Source organism: Microcaecilia unicolor, chromosome 3 (genome assembly GCF_901765095.1).
Source record: "Microcaecilia unicolor chromosome 3, aMicUni1.1, whole genome shotgun sequence".
NCBI lineage: Eukaryota > Metazoa > Chordata > Amphibia > Gymnophiona > Siphonopidae > Microcaecilia > Microcaecilia unicolor.
In genome coordinates, this window is record NC_044033.1 from 496,104,616 (window position 1) to 496,123,154 (window position 18,539).

An 18,539-nucleotide genomic window follows, 5' to 3' on the forward strand; every position below is an offset into this window, starting at 1 on the left:
TAACTCCTAACGCGGAACCTTGCAAGACGTAGCTATAATTCGGGTTCCTCTTACCCACATGCATCACTTTGCACTTGTCAACATTGAACTTCATCTGCCACTTGCACGCCCATTCTCCCAGTCTCGCAAGGTCCTCCTGTAATCGTTCACATTCCTCCTGCGACTTGACGACCCTGAATAATTTTGTGTCATCGGCGAATTTAATTACCTCACTAGTTATTCCCATCTCTAGGTCATTTATAAATACATTAAAAAGCAACGGACCCAGCACAGACCCCTGCGGGACCCCACTAACTACCCTCCTCCACTGAGAATACTGGCCACGCAATCCTACTCTCTGCTTCCTATCTTTCAACCAGTTCTTAATCCATAATAATACCCTACCTCCGATTCCATGACTCTGCAATTTCTTCAGGAGTCTTTCGTGCGGCACTTTGTCAAACGCCTTCTGAAAATCCAGATATACAATATCAACCGGCTCCCCATTGTCCACATGTTTGCTTACCCCCTCAAAAAAATGCATTAGATTGGTGAGGCAAGACTTCCCTTCACTAAATCCGTGCTGACTTTGTCTCATCAGTCCATGTTTTTGTATATGCTCTGCAATTTTATTCTTAATAATAGCCTCCACCATCTTGCCCGGCACCGACGTCAGACTCACCGGTCTATAATTTCCCGGATCTCCTCTGGAACCCTTCTTAAAAATCGGAGTAACATTGGCTACCCTCCAGTCTTCCGGTACTACACTCGATTTTAGGGACAGATTGCATATTTCTAACAGTAGCTCCGCAAGTTCATTTTTTAGTTCTATTAATACTCTGGGATGAATACCATCAGGTCCCGGTGATTTACTACTCTTCAGCTTGCTGAACTGACCCATTACATCCTCCAAGGTTACAGAGAATTTGTTTAGTTTCTCCGACTCCCCCGCTTCAAATATTCTTTCCGGCACCGGTGTCCCCCCCAAATCCTCCTCGGTGAAGACCGAAGCAAAGAATTCATTTAATTTCTCCGCTACGGCTTTGTCCTCCTTGATCGCCCCTTTAACACCATTTTCGTCCAGCGGCCCAACCGACTCTTTGGCCGGTTTCCTGCTTTTAATGTATCTAAAAAAATTTTTACTATGTATTTTTGCTTCCAACGCTAATTTCTTCTCAAAGTCCTTTTTTGCCCTCCTTATCTCCGCTTTGCATTTGGCTTGGCATTCCTTATGATCTATCCTGTTACTTTCAGTTGGTTCTCTTCTCCACTTTCTGAAGGATTGTTTTTTGGCTCTAATGATTTCCTTTATCTTACTGTTTAGCCACGCCGGCTGACGTTTAGTCTTTTTTCCCTTTTTTCTAATACGTGGAATATATTTGTCCTGAACCTCCAGGATGGTGTTTTTAAACAGCATCCACGCCTGATGCAAGTTTTTTACTCTGCGAGCTGCTCCTTTCAGTCTTTTTTTTACCATTTTTCTCATTTTGTCGTAATCACCTTTTCTATAGTTAAACGCTAGCGTACTTGATTTCCTAGTTTCACTTCCTTCAATGCCAATATCAAAACCGATCATATTATGATCACTGTTATCAAGCGGCCCTCGTATCGTTACCCCCTGCACTAGATCATGAGCACCACTAAGGACTAAGTCTAGTATTTTTCCTTCTCTTGTCGGCTCCTGAACTAGCTGTTCCATGAAGCTGTCCTTGATTTCATCAAGAAATCTTATGTCCCTTGCGTGTACAGATGTTACATTAACCCAGTCTATATGCGGGTAATTGAAATCCCCCATTATTATTGTGTTGCCCAGTTTGTTTGCGTCCCTGATTTCCTTTAACATTTCCGCATCCCTCTGTTCGTCCTGGCCAGGCGGACGGTAGTACACTCCTATCACTATCCTTTTCCCCTTTGCACATGGAATTTCAATCCACAGTGATTCCAAGGAGAGTTTTGTTTCCTGCAGAATTTTCAATCTATTTGATTCAAGGCTCTCGTTAATATACAATGCTACCCCTCCACCAATCCGATTCACCCTATCACTACGATATAATTTGTACCCCGGTATGACAGTGTCCCACTGGTTATCCTCCTTCCACCAGGTCTCAGAGATGCCTATTATATCTAATTTTTCATTTAGTGCAATATATTCCAACTCCCCCATCTTATTTCTTAGGCTCCTGGCATTCGCATATAGACATTTCAAACTATGTTTGTTGTTCCTAAGTACATCATGCTTAGTACTTGACAGTATTAATTGGCAATCTTTTGTCTGATTTTTATTGTTATTTAAAGATACCCGATCTACTACAATCTCTTTTGCAACCTCACTATCAGGATACTCTATCTTCCCTGTTATGGTGATATCTTTGAAAGATACCTTATCCCGAACCATGCTCTTTTGAGCGACTGTCGGCCTTCCCCCCATTTCTAGTTTAAAAGCTGCTCTATCTCCTTCTTAAACGCCGATGCCAGCAGCCTGGTCCCACTCTGGTTAAGATGGAGCCCATCCTTTCGGAATAGGCTCCCCCTTCCCCAGAATGTTGCCCAGTTCCTAACAAATCTAAAGCCCTCCTCCCTGCACCATCGTCTCATCCACGCATTGAGACTCTGGAGCTCTGCCTGTCTCTTGGGCCCTGCGCGTGGCACAGGTAGCATTTCAGAAAATGCTACCCTGGAGGATCTGGATTTCAGCTTTCTACCTAAGAGCCTAAATTTTGCTTCCAGAACCTCTCTCCCACATTTTCCTATGTCATTAGTTCCCACATGTACCAAGACAGCCGTCTCCTCCCCAGCACTATCTAAAATCCTATCTAGGTGACACGTGAGGTCCGCCACCTTCGCACCAGGCAGGCAAGTCACCAGGCGATCCTCACGTCCACCAGCCACCCAGCTATCTATATGCCTAATGATCGAATCACCCAGTACAACAGCTGTCCTAACCTTTCCCTCCCGGGCAACATTTGGAGATATATCCTCGGTGCGAAAGGATAATACATCCCCTGTATTTTGATATCTGTTCAATAAATTTTGCTGCAATAGACCTCTGGACTATTGGTTAATTGGATGGCCTCTGTACCTCCCCTACCTTTTTCTTTCATGATTTTGTTCCGTTGGGAATTATCCTTTTTGTTGGTGCACAGCCAGAAATAAAGCAAATAGGAAATAGCCTTTTATGATAACTGGGCCCCCAAAGTGTGCTACAAACATATAAATAGCAGTCATATAAAGAGTATATCATAAATGCAAAACAATGTGAATTAATAGAGAAACATGCACAAGATAATAAATTCAAAAGTTTGTAGAATAAATGGGAAAATGTCAATGGGTCAACCTAGTTAATGAAAATATATAATACAATACAATACATAAACAAAACCATAAACCAGACTTCTAACTAAACATGAAAGATGCCCATATACCGAGCTGCAATGTTTTTTTTTTTTTTTACAAGTGTATCTCACATGTGAAAAACATTCCATGAAACACACACATACAAAATGCCAACATTTGGATTTTGAAAACTCAAAGAACCCACTAAGAAGATGGTAAACAATGAAGATATACTTAATATTTAAAAACTATTCCCAAATTATGAGATCCTTTCACTAAACGGTGATAAACACTACTGTGTGCTTCCATTTGCCAAAATGCACTAACACGAGGCATTCTCAGTAGGGGATGTGTTTGAGGGCGGTGAGTAGGTGTGCCCAGCGCTAATTGGTTAGCTCACCTACATTGCTGCATACCAACCAATTAAAGCATGGTTAGCACGTGAGCACTTTCCACCTACTAAATAGGTGTCATTAAGGGCTCAGGCAGTAATGGCCACATAATTTGGAAAATAGTGCCTGGCCATTTAAAGGAAAAATGGAAATACAGTCAGTTTTACAGCCAAGCTAAAAGTGGCTTCAGCACTTGGGGAAAGTCTCATGCTAATCTCAGCGCATGGCCCCTTTTAACACAGCTTAGTAAAAGGGCTCATATGTGTTCACACAATTAAACTAAATATTGATAACTAGTAAAAAAGCCCCGTTTCTGATGCAAATGAAACGGGGGGCTAGCAATGTTTTCTTCTGTGTGCATGTGGGAGTGTGTGTGTCCCTGCCCTCTGGCCTCTCTCCCCTCCCCCCTCTGAGTCCTTCACTGTTACAGAGCCAGCGATTTAATTTCGTGCTCTGCTGTTTTCCTTCACTGACTGTGTTACAGAGAGGGCGGGGCAGACACTCATAGGGAAATCGGATATCTCGCCCCCTTCACACTTCCGGCTGGAGGCTTCATAGAACGTTGGTGTTGCTTTTTATATAGAGAGATGAGAGGAGAAGACATTCTGTTTCAAGAACCAACCCCGTGGTTTGAGGAGCCAAAGTGTACGAATGGGTCGGTATCTACTGCTAATCATAAGGCTCTCCAAACATTATGAGTCTTCTCCCTGTAGTGGTCTTATTAACACACATATGTAATCAAAATAATTTCTGAATATTATCACTTCTGGGGTACTGTGAATATTATCATTTGTGGAGCTAAATATGTCAGCAAACTTCCATTGCCTTAAACTTGTAATGCTTTAGATGCTTTTAAAAAAGTAAAATTGTATATGCCAGTGTTCAAGAATTTTTGTATCTTTAACAAAATAACAGATTACAAATGTAATTAAGCCAGCATTTATCTGGACCACTGAGCTTGTGTCCTCAAAATGGAAAAGACCTTGATGTCAGCATTCAAATATCTTTATTACCCATCAAAGTCCAAACAATGTAGATCATTCCATGGAGCCATTGTTATGGGTTTCCTCTCTGATCAAAACGATAACACAAAATTACAGCTTGTTTATTGAATTCCATAACAAAAAAACACATTTGGCAAAAATTCATAAAAACTGACCGATGGCTACAGCCAACCTTAACCATCAGGGGTGCAAACTCCTATAATTCAAATATTATTTTCTCTATGTTTCCTTGTGGTAAACTGGTCTCCAAATTCCCATTCACTTTTGTACTAAAAGTATTACAAAAATAAACCTTGTTAAAATCAAAGGTCATCGAAAAATATAAATGAGGATTGAGTGTGTTTAATCATCCCACAAAATCGAGTAACGACTATATAGCATCAGTCCAGCTCATAAATATATCATCAATGAAATGTAACTATACTTTTACTGGAGCAAATTGTTGTGCGGGATACAGTAGTTCATATTCAAAACTGGTGAGATACAGGTTAGGTATATTAGGAGCTGCTGCAATTCCCAGCACCACCCCTTGAGTTTACAAATAAAAAGTCCCATCAAAAGAAACAATTTTTCTAGTTAGTATTAGCTCTATGTCAGTGACACCAATAACGATACAGGAATTTGTGTATAAGTCATATGAGGGTCTCCTAGAGGCCGAACAAATTTTGGTTTCAGTTTTGGTTATGGTGCCAAAATTGTCCCCAAATCCTTTTTCTGCCTGGTTTTGGTTTCAGCTGTAATTTTCATCCATTACATTACATTAAAAAAAAACATTTTTATCCTACATTAGCCGTGAAGTTCAATGTGGTTTGCAAATTTAACATACAATAAGGATTAAAAGTGGGCAAAATCATTTCAAGATGACATCAAAAACTTCTGGAATAAAAAGAACTTACATTTTTTCCAGAATATTATACAATTATTCAGAGATAAAATGGGGAAAAATATTCCACCACTCCGATGCAAGATAGGGAAAACATGCTGAATGAAACATTTCATATACAATTTTTCTGCAGGTGGAAAGTAAAGGGTGTGAAATTTCCTAGACTGAGTAGTTGTATTCTTGTCTGACAAATTAATTAAGGGGTCCTTTTACTAAGGTGTGCTGAAAAGCGGCCTGCGGTACTGTAGGCGTGGGTTTTGGGTGCGCACCGGTCCATTTTTTAGCGAGCCTGTAAAAAAGGGCTCTTTAAAATTTTTGCTGAAAATGGACGTGTGGCAAAATCAAAATTGCCATGTGTCCATTTTGTGTCTGAGACCTTACCGCCAGCCATTGACCTACTGGTAAAGACTCACGCGGTAACCAGGCAGTAATGACCTACGCGCGTCAAATGCTACTTGGCGCGCATCCGATATGTGCATCATAAAATAAAAATTATTTTTTGGATGTGCGTATCAGATATGCACCAAAATTGAAATTACCACAAGAGCCACGCGGTAGATGGACAGTAACTCCATTTTGGCGCACGTTGGGCTCGTGTAGAGGACCCCTAAGCCCTGCATATAGCCAGGTGCTATACCATAGATTATTTCAAATATTAACACAGAGCTTAAAAACGGAGCCTCTACTGGTAGTCAATGCAACTTTATCAGCAGAGGCGAAGCTTTCTCAAATTTAGATACAACAAGCAGTGGTATTATATCCTGTCTGCAATTTAGAAGCAAAATAGCAGATCACCAAAAACTATATTCAAAAAATGTCCAAGTGATTCACCACTAAAATAATAAATAAATAAATTGTTAAAAGCCCAACATGGCCATGTTTCACCCTCTCAAAGGGCTGCGTCAGGGACTTGCAACAGCACTGTCAATAAACATACAAAAACATGTTAGTATAAATGATGAAAACTAAAAAATATATTGGTATAAATATCAGATATCAGTTATAAACCCAGACCATATACAAACATATATAATTGTTAACCATCCATATATGTATGCTACTTAAAGGTTATATAACCATAAATATAACATAAAAATACATACCCCAAAGGTATTGTCACAGAATTTCACCTACTGGTTTTAAACAACTGAAAACAATAAATAAAATTGCATGGTTTAGATCTTATGTTTAGATCTTAAGTTTAGATCTCACCTAAAACCGTCAGATCAATTCATAACCATCTTAACTTCAGGAAGTCACTGAAAACCACACTGTTTAAGAAGGCTTACCCCTCAGACCCAACTTAATTTACTACTTCTTATGATACAGCAAAATTCATGGACCCGTATTGTACTTTTTTATTACATCTGTTGCTTTATATTCAAGTTACTTACAGGATTACTATAATATTGTTTATTTGCATTTTAATTCTTCGACATTGTGTAAGCCACATTGAGCCTGCAACTAAGTGGGAAAATGTGGGGTATAAATGTGTTAAATAAATAAATGTCTCTCTAAGCATAAAGCAAAATGCACTTGGCTTCCGTAGGGAACAACAATATAACAGCATTATACACAGGGTCTCACTTAATAGTTAAGAATCCACCCAGAGAGTTTTTTTTTAGTCTTAATTGTGTACTCCTTGTCTTTAGATCCAGTACTATGTTGCCCCTGAGATAAAACTAAAATGGGTCATGCTGCACAATGACACTTTCTTCTTTCCTCGTCTTAGTTGCCTTAAACTATTGTGAGACATTTTTGAAATATATATTTTTGGCGATCTGCTTCATTTTTTACTCCATGCTGAATCTTGTAGATCATCTGCTTCCTTGTTTTCTTGGGTCTGTCTGCAATTAAGCAAGCAAAGTATTTTACAGCCACAATAAATTATATTGCAATAGTCTAAGAGGATCTTTTATTAAGCCATGGTAGCATTTTTAGCTCATGGTAGAAATCAGCTGGCGGTAAACACTGAGATGTCCATTATATTCCTATGGGCATCTTGACATTTACCGCTAGTTGATTTCTACTGTGATCTAAAAATGCTACTGCAGCTTATACTCCCTATGGGGCCCTTTTACTAAGCCACCACGTATGTGCCTATGTGCACTCAACACACGTCAATTTTGAGTTACCACCTGGCTATAGTGTGACCCTTGGTTCATTAATCTCATCCCATGGCTTTTCCTACCATCTCTATGCTGATGACTCCCAAATCTACCTTTCTACCCCTGATATCTCACCTTGCATCCAAACCAAAGTTTCAGTGTGCTTGTCTGACATTGCTGCCTGGATGTCTCAACGCCACCTGAAATTAAATATGACCAAAACCGAGCTTCTCATTTTCCCCCCCAAACCCACCTTCACGCTCCCCCGGTTTTCTATTTCTGTTGATGGCTCTCTCATTCTCCCTGTCTCCTCAGCTCGAAACCTTGGGGTCATCTTTGACTCTTCTCTCTCCTTCTCTGCTCATATCCAGCAGACCGCCAAGACCTGTCGTTTCTTTCTTTACAACATCCGTAAAATCCGCCCCTTTCTTTCCGAGCACTCTACCAAAACCCTCATCCACACCCTTGTCACCTCTCGTTTAGACTACTGCAATCTGCTTCTTGCTGGCCTCCCACTTAGTCACCTCTCCCCTCTCCAGTCGGTTCAAAACTCTGCTGCCCGTCTCATCTTCCGCCAGGGTCGCTTTACTCATACTACCCCTCTCCTCAAGACCCTTCACTGGCTCCCTATCCGTTTTCGCATCCTGTTCAAACTTCTTCTACTAACCTATAAATGTATTCACTCTGCTGCTCCCCAGTATCTCTCCATACTCGTCCTTCCCTACACCCCTTCCCATGCACTCCGCTCCATGGATAAATCCTTCTTATCTGTTCCCTTCTCCACCACTGCCAACTCCAGACTTCGCGCCTTCTGTCTCGCTGCACCCTACGCCTGGAATAAACTTCCTGAGCCCCTACGTCTTGCCCCATCCTTGGCTACCTTTAAATCTAGACTGAAAGCCCACCTCTTTAACATTGCTTTTGACTCATAACCACTTGTAACCACTCGCCTCCACCTACCCTCCTCTCTTCCTTCCCGTTCACATTAATTGATTTGATTTGCTTACTTTATTTATTTTTTGTCTATTAGATTGTAAGCACTTTGAGCAGAGACTGTCTTTCTTCTATGTTTGTGCAGCGCTGCGTATGCCTTGTAGCGCTATAGAAATGCTAAATAGTAGTAGTAGTAGTAGTAGTAGATGCGCGTCTGCTATGCACCGGAAAATAATTTTTATTTTCCGGTGCGTGGCAGAAACCGGGCAGTAATTGTGCTTCTACACATGTAGACGATTACCGCATGGTTAACGTATAAGACCTTACCGCTAAGTCAATGGCTGGCGGTAAGGTCTCAGACCCAAAATGGACACACACCAATTTTTATTTTGCCACACCTCCATTTTCGGCACAAATATTTTAAAAAGGCCTTTTTTATAGGTTCGCTGAAAAATGGATCTGCGTGTGCCGAAAACGCATGCCTACACTAGCGCAGCCCATTTTTCCGTTCACCTTAGTAAAAGGGCACCTATATTACTAAGTTCCAGAGACTGAACCAACAAATGATAAGCATATGTTGAGAAACACAGTTTCTTACCCATATCAATTTCCACATCATTCTAAAGGCCGTTTAGTCACCACTTAGATATCTGCACATCAAATATCAGATCATTATGAAACACAATACCTGATACTTTTAAGCTGTTTTCCAATTTATAGATTACGGTATTGATAGTAAAAATGTGATTGGAAATTGTTTGAAATAGACTACTGACAATCAAAAATTTGTTTTTATTCCAATTAAGTTTAAGTTTAAAAGTCACAGCCCAGCTTTCCAAGGTATATTAAGATCACATTTTATATCCCTTAAAATTTCATTAACAGTGTGACAAAACAGGATGTATAATGTAACATTATCAGCGTAAATAAATTGATGTGTCCTGAGCAAAGCCAGCCAGTGGCGCCATAATGATATTAAACAGAACTGGGGAAATGGGTGAACATTGCAGAACCCCACATTCTGACTTCCACTCAGATGACAAGGAGCCTGATAGTTTCACCCTATAAGACCTACTGCCCAGGAAGCCCTGAAACCACTTATGAACATTCCCTAAAATGTCTGCATGATCAAGGAGCTCCAGTAGGAAATTGTGATCCACTATATCAAAAGCACTGGGCATATCAAACTGCAGAATTATCACTTTATTACTCAAGCTGACTTCCTGCAACTTGTGGAGAATATTGTGGGTATCAAGAAACTCCATTGAGTGTTGAGTAACCAGACTTCCATCACCTTATTCAAAAGGGCATAGAGGCTATTGAATGATAATTCAACACACTCCATTTAAAATTTGAATTCTTATATATAGTAACATAGTGTTAGTAACATAGTAGATGACGGCAGAAAAACACCTGCACGGTCCATCCAGTCTGCCCAACAAGATAAACTCATATGTGCTACTTTTTGTGTATACCTTATGTTGATTTGTATCTGTCATTTTAAGGGCACAGGCCATGGAAGTCTGCCCAGCACTAGCCCTGCCTCCTAACCACCAGCCCCGCCTCCCACCGCCGGCTCCACCATATATGGGTGTCAACAATGTAGCCCCTTTCTCACCTGGGTATAAACCTTGGCTTAACAGAAAATTCAATTACTGTGTAAAACAATATACAAATTCTACTGGTGCTGCTCTCATATGATAACTAGGAAAATATCCAACAAGCAGAAAGGGAATGCATATTTCCGCAAGTAAAATTAAACTAACTGACTGGAAAATGGTGTAAGCATTGACCAAGCTTTGTCCACTGGCAATCCTACCATATTGACTGAGAAATAGTCATATAATCAGATATACTAAAGGGACAGAAGGTGGAAAGAGATTCTTTATTGTTTCAGCCAAAAATGCCCATGTATTTTCGGTGGAAGCCAAACATTTGTGCCTTCTCACATTTGTCTCTCCACCCCCCACCCCATAGGAACCCCTGAGCCTATTTTACAATTCCTGGTGGTCTGGGGTTGTAGTTGTCATTAGATGCAGTTCATGTGTGGAGGCTATTTTGCTTGGAGGTAAAATGCGGTCTTTCGTTATTTAAATTACTAGCCGTTGAGCCCGTAAAAACGGGCTGGTATTGGGGTTTTCCTTCCCCCTCCCTGCGAGGTCGCCACCGCTACCATTCCCCCCCCCACCTCCGGAGTCGCCGCCATCCCTCCACCCGGCCCCGGCCCTCTCTCCGCTACTAAACTTACACATCCATTCGCCGGAACGCAGCACGCACATCAGTTGAGCTGCAGTCGGCCCTTCCTTTCTGCCTGTGTCCCGCCCTCCTGTGACGTAACGTCAGCGAGGGCTGGACACAGGCAGGAAAGGAAGTCCGACGGCAGCTCAGCTGATGTGCGTGCTGCGTTCCGGTGAATGGATGTGTAAGTTTAGTAGCGGAGAGAGGGCCGGGGCCGGGTGGGGGGGGGGGTAACGGTAGCAGCGACCTTGGGCAGGGGGCAGCGGTATCAACCTCAGCGGCGCAATTTCCCTCTCTGTCCCGCCCTCGTCATCACGTATTGACGTGGGGGCGGGACAGAGAGGGAAGTCTCTACTGCGCATTTGCGAGTGAGTCGGTCACTCACCGTTTATATGTTTGATTATATTCTGGCTTGGATATTGTGGGTTTAGTAGAGGATTGCAGACTGAAAGCTCTGATAATCCTCAGCGGCCCTGACCGGTTCACATTCACATAACCAAATTTGTTGGTTTTGGCTGCTGTTTCAGTTTCAGCCAAAAGATTTCAGACAGTTTCAGTGGCAGTTTCAGTTTTGGTCATCTTGAGCAGAGAGTGAGCATGACAACGTCAATTAGCAAAGCCACATTACCACATGCGAATTGATTGGTACAGGATTGGCACGTGAACCCATACTGCCTACAAAATGGATGATGGTAAGGCCTCACTTTCCAATTTTTGTTAAAGGGCATGAACTAATTGCTTGTTGTTTCACAATCTCTGCTCTGTCAGGAGGAAGAGAACTGAGCTAGCGGTACCTTGTCGAGGTTCGAATGGATGTGTATTGCATCTCTTTACTTCTGCTTTTGGATTACAAACATTGGTTGATGGATTATCATGTGTGAAGGTGTTTTTGAGCTGTGGACTGCTCTACCGTCAGATACATGAGCTGTTGTTTTTATTTTTTTTTAACCTGTACACATATTTTGAAGTTTACTATTTTGAACTGAATTATTTTGTGTACTTGGGATTATTTTGGAGTTAATGTTGCCTGAATTTTTGGATGGGAACTTTTCTCTCTAGTTGTTCTAAGAGTTTTTGTTCCCATTATTTTTTGAGGCCTTTTATGACCTATGATAGCAGATGGGAGCTTTTTTTCATGATTATAAGTGTGTATTATCCAGTGTTCTGAACATACAGACCAGGTTGTGATTTTTGTGACTGTTGGGTCTGGTCCCTTTTTGTGTGTTTTTGATTAAAATACATGCCTGTCATATAACATGTTGTAGTTGCAACCAGGAAAAATATTATGAAGAAGGATGGCGCAATTCCAATTAAAATAGTTCAAAAGACTTTAAATTCTTTACCTGCTACAACCTGAGGAAGCTGCCAAATACTGAAACCTCTATCTGAGTTCAAGAGAACTTGGGACAAGTACGTAGGATCTCTAACAGAGAGGAAAGGATAGTAGATAGCATGGATGGGCAGACTGGATAGGCCATAAGGTCTTTATCTGTCTTCATTTTTCTCTGTTTTTATGTTTCTACCACATTTTTTGCCAACTTTTCCTATTTACCTCTCAATTACCAATCACAATTTCTTGCATTTAACCATAAAAATATATTTATGAAACAGAAATCTCTCTCCTGTGTCCCTTCTCGATGATCTCCACAGAAACTGTGACAGTGGATCTGCCTCAATACTATTGTTAATGGATTTCTGAGCATCCTTCAATACTGTGGGCCATAATATCTTGTTTACAAGATTGGCAGGTAATGGGTGGAGAATGGATGAGGATTTCGTACTGCAGGTAGTGCATGGTACTAATTGCACACTAACTGGCACTTATGCAGTTAATGTGGGTTCACTTACTGCTTCCTCCAGAGGAGTCACCTAGTGCAACTATGCTAGGTAGAGCCAGGTTTAACACACGCTAATAAACATTTCTATGCAGTAACTTATGTGACTGTCCCATGGGGGAGCTTTAACTAAAGCGTGTTACAGTTTTGCACTTACTGAGCCTTATGCTATAAAGGTTACGCTCCGAAATTTACCCTCCTAAAATTTATGCTCCTACATTTATGTTCCTAAATTACATGCATAATCTATGCTCCAAAATGGATTACCCTTGTAATTTAAGAGCATAAATTTAGAAGTATAAATTATGCTCATAAATCTATGAGCATAACCTTTATAAAATAAGGCCCCCTGTGCCTTAACAGCAAAAATTAACATGCACTAAGGGGTCCTTTTACTAAGCTGCAGGAAAAAGGGTCTTTTATCCCACACACCAGGGCCATTTTGACCACAGCAGGTAAAAAGCTTCCCCCCCCCCCCCAAAAAAAAAATGGCCATGTGACAAGATAACTCTTTCCGCGTGGCGATGTGGTGGAGAGCTCTTACCGCTACCCATTGAGGTGGCGGTAAGGGCTCCCATGATAACCCGGCATTAACCAGGCAGTGCATGGTGATGACGGATTACCACCGTTATAGCGCAACGCTATAAAAAAAAACATTTTCCCGGTGAGCCGGAAATGGACATGCTCCAGCCTGAGCTACTACTGGTGGCTGCATTGGGCCATCTGTAGTCCCAAGTTAGCATGTGGTAAGTCCGTGTTGGGTTTGCTGTCACTTTGTAAAAAGGCCTCTAAATGCAAAAGGCTGCATGATAATTGTTGGGGCCATAACCAGAATGTCCTCTGCAGTTACAGCATAGAAATGTTCTTTGGTGTACATGTTGCCCATGGCCTCAGAAATTATCAGCCTTGGCATTTAGTGCAAAAACGTAACACACGTTAGTAAAAGTGCTCTCATGGGACAGTCAATATAATAATAATGATTCACATTAATAGTCACAATAAACATTATTACTTCATACACCAAGGAAGTCTTTTACTTTTCTTTGCGGAAGACAGATGGAAAATTTATGATTTTAAAAGCGCGCTTCTCAGAAATCTTATTCTGTAATTCCTTGATGCATTTAAAAAAGAAAGTGTTGTTCAAATGGGTATTTGCTAAAGGCTTTGGGTATTGATGGACATAAATGTATGCATTCAGAATTTTTTTAAAAATAGGTTTTAATAGCATCGTGCACATCAGGAAAAAAGGTGGTGGGAAATTGCAGTGCCTGCTTCAAGTGCTTATGTCACCATGGAACATAGTCATAAATTTAAAGTGTTTGTCCCTAATTTGCATGCAATTTAAAAAGGAAACATGTAATTTATTCAGATAGCAGCACAGTCATAGGAAGAGTTAGCACTTAAATCAGCATAGCCTTACAAATGCTTAATTAACTCTGATGTTTGGTTTGGTTGATTCCTTCTGAGGTCATACCAGCACCCCTAAAAAACCATCAAGATCTGCATACCTAATCCCCTTTGATTCCAGCCAAAGAAATGCTTAAAAAATACTTTATTGAAATTCTGGGGCTGCCCCCGGAAGCTTTTCCTCCTTTAACTAGAGTACTATACATCTCTGGGGCTGGAATTGGAAATTTACAACCTCCTCAATCTGATCTGAACTTGACACAGTTTTTTGAAAGCTCTATGGAAGTTATTACGGAGAGGACAACACTGTTGGTGTCGTTTGCTTTAGAACTGGACCGTAATAACATATTTAGATTATTTTTTCGCCACATCTCCACACCTTTTCTTGGTTCAAAAATTCAAGTATTCCCTGATCTCTCTCGAGAGACGCAACGAAGAAGAAAAGCTTTTCTATTATTGAAAGTAAGGGTCCTACAATTAGGTGGGACCTTTATACTTAAATTTCCCTGTAAATGTCATATTTCGTTGGAATCTACTAATTACATTTTCTTTGACCCAGATAAACTTTTAGAATTTATTGTCAGTAAAGAGTAATTTGCTGTTTGTTTGGATTGTACGCTTTATCGGCTGCCCTGACTTGATTTCTTGCCCTTCCTGTTTGCAAAATGTTTTCTGTAGACTGAAGTTATACTATTTTTGTTTGAGTTCCTAGTTCTTGGATCATTTAAATGTGGACTAACAAAATTTATATTTTGCCTGATTGTTTAGTTCAATTTTGTATATTTCTTTAATTCTATATTACGTTTGAGATATAAATGTAATGATAATTGAATAAATAAAATTATAAAAAAAAAAAAAAAAAAAGATCTGCATACCTATGGATTCACTGTAAATAACGGATGTCCCTGGTCTTAAAAGTTCAGTTTGAGTGTTGAATACAAAGAATCACAGCTTAAAAGGATTCCTGTGCCTAACGTGGACATACGCAGGGCCAGATATTCAGCATTTAATATGGGTTACTGCATAAATATAGGACTGACGTTTATATGGTCCTATTTATGCATTTCCCCTGTATGGTTAATTTCTGAATGTCAGCACTTAACCAAACAAGAGCTGACTCCACCCCTGGAACACCCCTCAAAATAGTCGGTTTAGAGTTCAACAGTAACATGGTAACATAGTAGATGATGACAGAGAACGACCTGTACGGTCCATCCAGTCTGCCCAACAAGACAAACTCATATGTGCTACTTTATGTGTATACCTGACTTTGATTCGTATCTGACACTTTCAGGGCACAGACCGTAGAAGTCTGCCCAGCACTATCCCCGCCTCCCAACCACTAGCCCCGCCTCCCACCACCGGCTCTGCTACCCAATCTCCGCTAAGCTTCTGAGGATCCATGCCTTCTGAACAGGATTCCTTTATGTTTATCCCATGCATTTTTTGAATTCCATTAGTAGACTAAATTCAATAAATGGCGCCTAAATCAATGCCAAAAAAAAAATAGCGCTTAGCATATTCTATAAGTAGAACTTAAAGTTAGGCATCATTTATGGAATAGCGCTTAGTGCCGGGAACCACGGCTACATGTAGGCACGGCCATTTACACCAAAGGAACCTCGGGGTAAATCCCCTTGCTTAAATTAGGCACGGATCTCCTTTATTCTATAACAATGCGCGTACATTAAAGGAACGCTCCTGATCCACCCATGCCCATGCCCTGTTTCTGGACCCACATGTAAAATGAAGTGCATGCATTTTAATTAATTCCAATTAGCACCAATAATTTCTTGCTAAGCTCTCAATTAATGGCATTATTTGGCTCATTATTCAATTAAGTTGTGCGTGCAATTTCCCTGAACACACATATGTACAGAAGTGTACATTTCCTGCAAGGGTGCCTGAGGGCTATTCTATAATGGTGTGTGTAATTAACATACCTAGGTACTCAGATTTGGGCATGGAGCCCAGATGAACGCATAAACTAATTAGTCGTTTGAGTTCTAACCAATTATTGAGGTTAAATAGAGTTAATAGGTATTTGATTGGCTCCAATTTGGATTTATGTGTGCGTGTGTTCTATGGCACTGGGCACCCAAAGTATCTCACCTAAAGTAGCTCAAAAGGGTCATGGGAGGGCCAAGGGGTGTTCCAAATACTAAGGCACGGTGTTTTAGAATATTGGGTGTTGCGTGCCGAACTTGTGCATCAGAATTTATGTCAGGTTTCAATCGGCTTAAGTCCTCACACCCAAAGTTGGGTGCGGGAATCCATTTTAAGTGCTATTTTATAAAGCACCCTTAGCCCAGAGCACCCTTTCTAGATTAGCACTTAGGTCTTTTTTTTACAAGGCTGCACTAGTGATTCCTGCACGGCAAATGAGAGGAAGCCCATAGGAACTGAATGGGCTTCATCTCATTTGCTATGTGGGAATTGCTAGCACGGCTTTGTAAAAGCCCTTAGTGTGAATTTTTTTCGGTGCCTTCATTTGGGTGCCATTTACTGAATCCGACCCATAGTGTATAAATGTAAGAGGGCATACACATGGTCGGAGCATGGGCAAGTCATGGGCAAAGCTCCTAGTTACTCACATAACTTACAGAACGCTGCCACATCTGCATGCCCGATGTTATGCCAGGTCTATGGCTAGTGTAACACTGTGTGTGTAAATGTTAGGTTGCTTTCACTCTAATATATATCATATCTAATATATCAGTTCAAGAATTCTCCAGCATTTAGCTGTTGAAATGTTTTGCTGTATGGTTCCCCTGATGAAGATGACCAAAACGGGACTGTTGGAATCATCTAGCAAGCTGGAGTGCAACTGCTGCAAGACAAGTGCATTCGTGCTGTGACATTGCTATTGACCACATTAGTCAAGTTTTTTTGATGTGATTGACACATTGAAAGTGATTGATATATTGAAAAAAATCAAGAAAAAATTGCAAAAAAAATTTATGAAAATCTATGAGGGTTTTTAAGTTGATGATGACTTTTTGTACTTGCAACTAAACAGTTTTGAAGTGTTGCCGTAATTGTTGAGACTTTTCCCTCGCAGACATCATTAAACTGCTCAGACATTTTTGTTTTGTTTTACTATGGCATTCCAGGAAGTAACACCAACCTCCTCTACAGGAGTAGATAATCCACCAGTCCCTCCTAAAACCAAATACTGGACTCTCACAATGGGTGGCATATTCTCAGGTGGCACACGTCAGTATCTCCTGAAAGTACTTACGGACCATCTCCAGTGGAGCAATTACTGGAGATCTTGAAAAATTCAAAAACCTCAGATTAGATCTCTTTGTCTGAGTTTCCATATATTCCAATTTATGCTTTAACATGTCCCGTTCCTTAATTGATATAAGTTCAATAAGAAAATTAGAAGATAAGCATTGCCATACTGGGACAGACTGAAGGTCCATCAAGCCCATTATCCTGTTTGCAACAGTGGTCAATAGAGGTCACAAGTACCTGTCAAGATCCCAAAACAGTACAATGACTTTTATGCTGCTTATCCTAGAAATAAGCAGTGGATTTTCTCAAGTCTATCTTAATAATGGCTTATGGACTTTTAGGAAGATATGCAAACATTTTTTAAATCCCGCTACCCTAACTGCTTTTACTACATTCTCTGGCAATGAATTCCAGAATTTACTTACACATTGAGGGCTCCTTTTTCTAAGCGGTGGTAAGCCCAACATGGGCTTACCGCTCGCTAAACAGGAAGTACCACTGGGCTACCACAGTAGCCCCGCAGTACTTCCCACCCCTAGTACGCTGTCATATCTGGCACTACAAAAATCTATTTATTTTTGCAGGTTGTTTTTTTTAGTGATTTCTGGAAGTTTAGGTGGTCATACATTGTTTTTATGGTTTTCAGTAATGCGTTCCACCTGTTCAAAAAGGCATACCCTACCGACCCAACTTAAGTGCCTAAACCCAACTTAAGTGCCTAAACCCTGCAGGGTTTAGGCACTTAAGTTGGGTCGGTAGGGTATGCCTTTTTGAACAGGTTGTTTTTTAGTGATTTCCGGAAGTTTAGGTGGTTGTACATTGTTTTCACGGTTTTCGGTAATGCGTTCCACAGTTGTGTGTTTGTATAGGAGAAGTTGGATGCATAAGTTGATTTGTATTTGAGTCCTTTGCAATTTGGGTAGTGGAGATTTAAGTATGTTCGAGTTGATCTGATTGTGTTTCTTAATGGTAGGTCTATGAGGTCTGTCATGTATCCCGGGTCTTCTCCGTAGATAATTTTGTGGACCAGGGTGCAGATTTTGAAAGCTATACGTTCTTTGACTGGTAGCCAGTGTAGTTTTTCCTGGAGGGGTTTGGCGCTTTCAAATCGCGTTTTTCCAAATATGAGCCTTGCTGCTGTGTTTTGAGCGGTCTAAAGTTTCTTTATGAGTTGTTCTTTGCATCCC